The following is a 7,294-nucleotide window of genomic DNA, read 5'->3' on the forward strand; positions in this document are numbered from 1 at the left end:
TCAACTCCATATGTCCAGATTGGCCTTATTATTGTCATGTAGATCAGTCTTTTGTAATATGTTCGAAGTTTAGACCGTTTGTCTAGTAAGTGCTGTAATAGTTGAAATCAACGTGCAGTTTCCTGTCTTTTCAGTCTTGTGTGAGGATTCCAGGCTAATCGTTTGTCCGAATGTAGTCTAAGGTAGCGGATCTGTTCGACAGGAGTAAGAGTAATGTTATTAAATGAAACTGTAGAGCAGTCAGTAGGTTTACGACGAAGGGTAAAGGTGATTTGATGGGATTTGTTGGAATTTTAATACACTTTTATTTTTTTATATTGTATTTGTTGTACATTTGTGACCACTCAATTGTTTGCTCTTTTATTATATTTGGTAATATTATATAATTAGAAATAAACCACTCTGCTTTAACCCCTCATTTCATATCGTAATATTTTAATTTGGAATCTAACCATCTTCACTATTTTATTTAGGGTGCAGATATTTTAACATACGAAGCGTTGCACTTCGCACGGAAGCACCAGTGGAAAAGTACTGCTGTAGATGTTAGCGGATAGGGAGGAGATTATGCACGTAGCTTCTCGGTCACTAACCGATGTTGTTTGTATTAATGCTGCGCTTAGCACGTTTTGTTGACCTCTTTGGCCGTGTAAGCGCTTTCGCTCATTGAATATGTTTATTGAAGCTTCTTCTTTCAAGCAGTCATGTTAGTATACTTTCGCTTTTGTTTAAGCTCTAGAGAGTAATGGGTAATTAAGAGTGCTGTCAGCGGCTCTACACGGCAAAAAAAGAAATTAAAATGAATATTCATATCAGGAATATTATAAAACAATTAGGCATATAAATAATTAAGTTGTATTTAAATGTTATGTGGAATATTTCTTTAATTAGTATGAAGATATATACTCTACGGAAATATAAAACGTTGTTTTCATTGTAATGTAATAAAATATAATTTAAACAAGGAAGAGTATTATTTATTCAACATTTCTATTGAGTTTCAAAAAAAACTCATCCAGTATTATATTACTTTAATTAATCAAATATAAATTGACAATTTTTTTAAAATTAATATTTATTATAATATAATAAATTTTAATCACTCATTAACTAATATAAATTGGTCTGATATATGGCTTTAAGGCGTGGCCTAAAAAGCGGAATCCAGAGATCTGAACGGAAAATCCTGCGTACAAAGGAGCGATCTGGGGTCAGAGCCTTAACACATGGAGGAGAATTGCTTGCAGATACTAGTCAGTTAATATTTCATGATATGAAGGCAAGCAGTTTAAGTTAGGCGGGTTATTTGGCTCGGAGCAATCCATCAGGACGCCACTACATAACAATGAATGCAGTATGCAGTATAGTTGGCAAATAATTTGGGAGGCCAAAAACCAGATATATATAAACAGAATCAACAAAAATGTCAAAGAGCTGCTGCAGCAAACTGAATTGCAGTAACCTAAGACCGGCAAGCGTAGAGAAGGCTGATTCGGGCTGCCAAAGATCTACGAGGTCTGTGGAGCCAATCCAAAAAAAATAAAAAACATTTGTTTATTTTATTCAAAGAGATTTTTTTTACGGTCAAAGACTGGTATTGATCCCTATACACAATTAGGAAAAGTACTATGGGACAGATACACCCGGATTTAGCAATGTTATCGCAGTTGGCACTTTAAATTAAAATAATAGAAAAAATAACTTCCGAAGAGCTAAAGATTTTGATTTGCCGTCATTTTGAAGAGTTACGTTCTCTGGATTTCATTCAGAAATATCTAGACGATCAAAGAAGTCTTTGGGTGAAATGATATGAAAAATACATCATTATACTGGTCATTACTCTTGGTCCTTTAGAAATAACAATTTGAGCAGCAGTTGTTGAGTTAAACAAAATCAAATAAATTGACAAAGAATAGTAAAATATGACTGTCTCTTCGGGGAAATGAATCACGGAATATTATGATCTGTTTAAGGAATTTTTCCATTATTCCGAAAATATGCTTTACCATGTAAGGCCTTGATTGAAGGTGGCACCTAGGTTTTTCATGATGTTTTATTAATATATATTTTGTTGAGGTACAGTAATTGTTGAACGAAGGTTTTTAAACCGGTGAGAAATGCCTTGGTTTATGATGAGAAAGTTGGTTTGAAATAATTATTTAAGTACATTTTACCAGATATGGGAATCGCCTGTGGAAGTTTTAGTTTCAGCATAAAGATGCATACTACCGAGTCATCAAAAATCTTGTTTTATCATTTGTAGGCTCTTCTTTCAAAGTACTTAATACTTTGTGAAATTGTGGCAGACCGAAGTTTTTATAAATAAATGTGTAACTTTCTGTAAATTAGCATTGTTTAAATCCTGCATTTTGGATTAGGTTTACTCGTCGATTACAACACAGCTAGACAAACGGTCTAAACTTCCAACGAACTACTAAAAACTCACTTACATGACTATAATAAGGCCTATCTGGACTTACGGAGTTGACCTTTGGGGCTCTGCTAATTTCAGTCCAAAGTCCATTGCAAAATCGCTAATATGTCACAAATCAAGTAATCCATCAGGACCTTTATGTCCCATATGTTGCCGATTTGGCCGGAACCTGAAACCAATAATTCCATGATAAATTGCCTAACCACTCAAATTCATTACCTGATAATTCTCCTAGATGTCTGAAAAGAAGATCACCTCTAGAAATGTTATTGTAAGTTCTATCAATGGGTTGATTCTCTACATGTTCTAAAAAAAGGTATTCTAAATAGTAACAAAGAAAAGAAAAGATATTTATCAGAAACCATTGTTTTGATGAACGCTCAGCTTGGCTAAATTAACAATTTACAAAAAATATTTTAAACAGTAGTAATACAATGGAAAAAATATATAATCTAAATTACTGTTAAACTATTAAATGACAAAAAAAAAGAAAAGGATAAATTAAAATAATAAGGAAGTTAAAAAATTAATATTAAATCGAGTAAATCCTCAATGCTCCTTACCTTTGTCACAAATAAAATCATACATAAAGACCATGTTCCCTATGTAACCGATCTAGCCCGAACCAGATTTCACTCCTTCCATTATAAACTCCCTAACCACTCAAACCCCCTAGTTTCTAACATTGCATCCTCTTCCATTCCTGACAATCCTCCGAGGCGCCTGAAGAGAAGATGGCCACGAGACCAGCTAATGTTAAATGTCATTAGAGTGCTACCAATGGGCAGTTTCTCTACACGCCTGTAACACTCCAATTTAACTTAGATTTACTAAATTCATTATAATGTGCAGTTGTAAATAGCAATAAATAAATATTTAAAAAAAAAAGTCAAGTAATAAATAATAAACATAACAATGTACTTCTAGGGTAACAAAAAAAATTATGGAAGAAACTAAAAGACGGAAAGAGGTAATGAGGAAGGGAATATTTTAAATGTATGGAATGATGATAAATAAATCATGGGGATAAATAAGGTCAAGAAAATATTAAAAATAATATAAGATAAGTCAAGATCAAAAATAAAATAAAAGGTTGCTTACATTTAATTGACCGTGGCGCTAAATATAGCTATCGTTATCCGGGGTCTTCGAATAAACACAAAACAAATTCGGAAAAACAATTAAAACAGGAATTAAACATTTTGCGATAAATTTAGTAAACAAGTTATTAAAACATTTTATCTCTATGTTCTGTTTTTTATTATCATAATCGATACCGACAACAAATGGGACACGTTCACTAAAATATTTTATTTTTTTATCACGATTTTCCTCAGACACGTGTCTTCCCTCCGAGCTTTTTATTAATGCTTCTTAAGTCAGGCTTCGGAAGTATTAATATTTTACAAGTATTATGTTGTAACATATAACTTAAAAGTATTAAAATAATTTCGCAGATGGGAAATGAATACTTGTTTTTTTTTATAAAAAAAAAATGTTGATAATTAAACTGAAATGGAGAAATTTTTATATTTCGTTCAGGAATTTTATTAAGAATTTTTAGTTACTCCAACTTTCTTCTATTATAACTTTCAGTCTTGCAAGGAGTTTCCCAGGGATCAATACTTTCTCCATTAGTGTACATAATATAAGTTCGTTTCAAACTAATAACCAACTTTTACATCTTACTATGACAGCTTTAGTTAAATTAAGTCCTTAATTTAACTAAATATTCTCGACTTCACTGACTTAATATCGCTTTGATTTTTTTTTTCTTTAATTTATTACAGGATAAGTTTTCTATGAAAAGTTATTATATCCACTTGTGAAAAGTAAAGTTTTTTTGAAAAATGTACACTTGAAACTATTTAACTTTATTTTAAAATTTGAATTTTCCTTTTTCAATCAAATAGGTGTTAAGAATAAATATTTTTAGTAAAAATTTAACTAATCTGCATAAAAAATCAAAATGAAACATTTGATATCAGTAATTATATTATCATTAATGAACATTAACTGTAATGTATTACTTAATTGTATTACAGAATATTTAGTATAGTTTGTTCTGATTTTAGATTTTCTCTAGTAGTTCACGATTTGGACGTGTTCAAATTATCCATAGTAAACATAAAATAAATACTATAATATTTCATAGGATATAACACAGATCATTGTTACTTTTATTGTTAACTTTTAAATTTAAGAAGGTAATATTTTCATCTTCGCTCTCTAGGGTCAAGTTTCCAAACTAGTTATAAGTCGATCTGCTACTTAAACGGTTATTTAAACCGTAATTTTGACCGGTTGGTAGCCTTCGAAATGAAGTTTTTATGAAATCACAATTTTTGTTATGGTATTAATTAGAACTTTGATGGGATTTTTAATTCAGTTCCTTCAATTTGTATTCCTGTCCATACTCAATTACTTTTAATTATATTATTAAAAAAATATACTTTAGGATATTGGGTACAGGATACATGATTTTGTACAGAGGCATTGTATATTATATAATATATTATATTATTATTATAAACAAAACTTTTGCCAATTCATTCAAGAGATAATTGTGGTGCAGATAGACCAATAACCAAAATTTTTTTTTCGGCCTCTAAAACCCGGTCCATTGAAAACTGCACTTCGAAAATTTAACCTAAAAAAAAAGAAAGATAAGTAATTAGCTATTATAATACAACCGTGAAATTATTTAAGTAAGGGTATGATAAGGGACTTGAGGGTTGTGAGGCTTATATAAGGTTGCACAACTAATGATAGCTCGGCTAAGTTGATCAGGTGGTATTTTCCGTTGAATACAGGTATTGAGGATGGCCTTCTTGCCTGGTCCAAGATCGAGGTCTTGCTTTGTTTTCTAGCTTTTTCCAACACTAAATACTGCCACATTTTCCAGGTTTCTAGTTTTACATTGTTTGTTTCTGTATTGAATAACACAACTTCTTGAATGGCTTAACCTGTTCTAGTGACTACTACAGTATAAATATACGTGGTATATCCACGTAGACCGAAATAAACGACGAAGTCCGAAAAAATCTGAAATTGAAACTTACTAAATTTTTCTATGTAAAAACTGACATCATGATGAGAAGATGGTTGACCGTAGATAATATATATGGGGAGAAGATGGTGGGGGGGGGGGGTGTGGTCAGAAAATAACACAAATAAGTTGAACTAAATTATTTCCTTAAATTAAAGTCCTGGACAACGAAAACTGAGTGATCAGACCTAGGGGTCTATATGGAGATCTCTATCCGAGTCAGATTTTATAGAAGTGCAAGACAGTCTATAGCTTGAGGTTTCAACGAGAGACCCTGGAAGAGGAACATCTGAAAAAGGCAACCCAGAAAGATGCAAAAAGGTTGGTGTTTATCCTTATGGTATTTTTTTTATCTCCTTGCCTAGAGTTTGATAAAGGTGAATCGATATCAGCCTTGGCGAGTTCCCTAAGATACTAGATTATCAACAAAGGCAAGTTATGGGTACTCAAGTCTTAGAACTTTGGATTATTTCGCACTAGTTTCTCTTATGTCTCGTAGTTTCTAAGCTATTTAAGTTCAATTAGATCTGAAATTTAGTATATTAATGTTTAAATTTAAATACAAATAAAAGGTTACTATATTTTATGCTCAATATCATTTTCACATTCACTTCTATCTGTATATAAAATTTATAGTAAGGAAAATATTGCCAATGTGAAAAATTTAGAATCTGCATTTTCTACGAAAAATACACATTAGGAAGTCCCATAAGTACAAATATCTTATTCTCTCCAAATGGCATGTCTCTAAAGCAGCCTAAAGCAAGTTAGGAACTGAAATGAGGCGTTTAATTTAGGTTGCAACAAATTTTGCTAAATTTGTTGTCTATTTGCAGTAGTTAAATTAGAATTTAAATATTAAAATTAGAACTATTAAAATACGGGGTAATTTTGCTAATGATGTTTTAGCTCTTTTAAATTTGTTTTGTATGTTCTTTGAAAACGTTGAAGAAGAGTTTTAAGGCTATATAATTGACAGACTGAGACCATGTCATCGTAAATTTACAATACCTTTTAGGCTAAAGTCCAACTTTACAAGATGAAGATTTAATGCTATAGTATTGATGACAGTACGATGGATCCCATATCTCTATGCGTTCTGGTAGAGGCAATATTATTGTTGAGGAACCTAGGCTGCTTAATGGCACTATTGATCCAAGTTCTGGTGGGCCTATTCGCCAGTATCTGACAGCTACCTAGATCAGGTTTGTCCAACCTAAGACACGCCTCTCACGATTTTTTGAAGTTGGCCCATCGATTTTCTAACTGAGGGTTACTTTTATAGATAATACTCCTCACAATAAACAAATTTTTGTCTGCGCTGAGGAACTAAGTGTTTCTTTTAGGTTCCTTTCAGTAATTTACTTTCGACATAGAACTAGAAAACATGATTCCATCCCTTTGGAAAAAGGGTACATAAAAAGGGGTATTTCAGAGGAGAAAGGTTAAGAAACTTTTTTGTGATAAAGCTCTTAGTGTTCTGTTGCTTCCTTTTACACAACGCACAATTGGCCATAAATCCATTGATTGCACACTTTCAGACATTTTTTACGCCTGCCTATGCTTTTAGGACTTCTTGATTTCAGTAACAGCTTATTTTGAAAGTAAACTTGAGAACATACTAGCTATATTTTCAGCATACCTTTGACTTAGGAGCTATTTTTGCAGCTTTGTTTATCTCTTTGGTTTTCTTTGAATGATTTTCCTGGTCATCTAAGTCCTTATGATGAAGGTAATGTCCCTTAAGAATAAACTCTAGATATTTTTTGCCGACGCCATAAGTAACAATGAATGCTACCTTTTCCTGATCG

The sequence above is a fragment of the Halyomorpha halys genome, unplaced genomic scaffold (assembly GCF_000696795.3).
Source record: "Halyomorpha halys isolate HHAL.00 unplaced genomic scaffold, Hhal_1.1 Scaffold1974.1, whole genome shotgun sequence".
Lineage (NCBI taxonomy): Eukaryota > Metazoa > Arthropoda > Insecta > Hemiptera > Pentatomidae > Halyomorpha > Halyomorpha halys.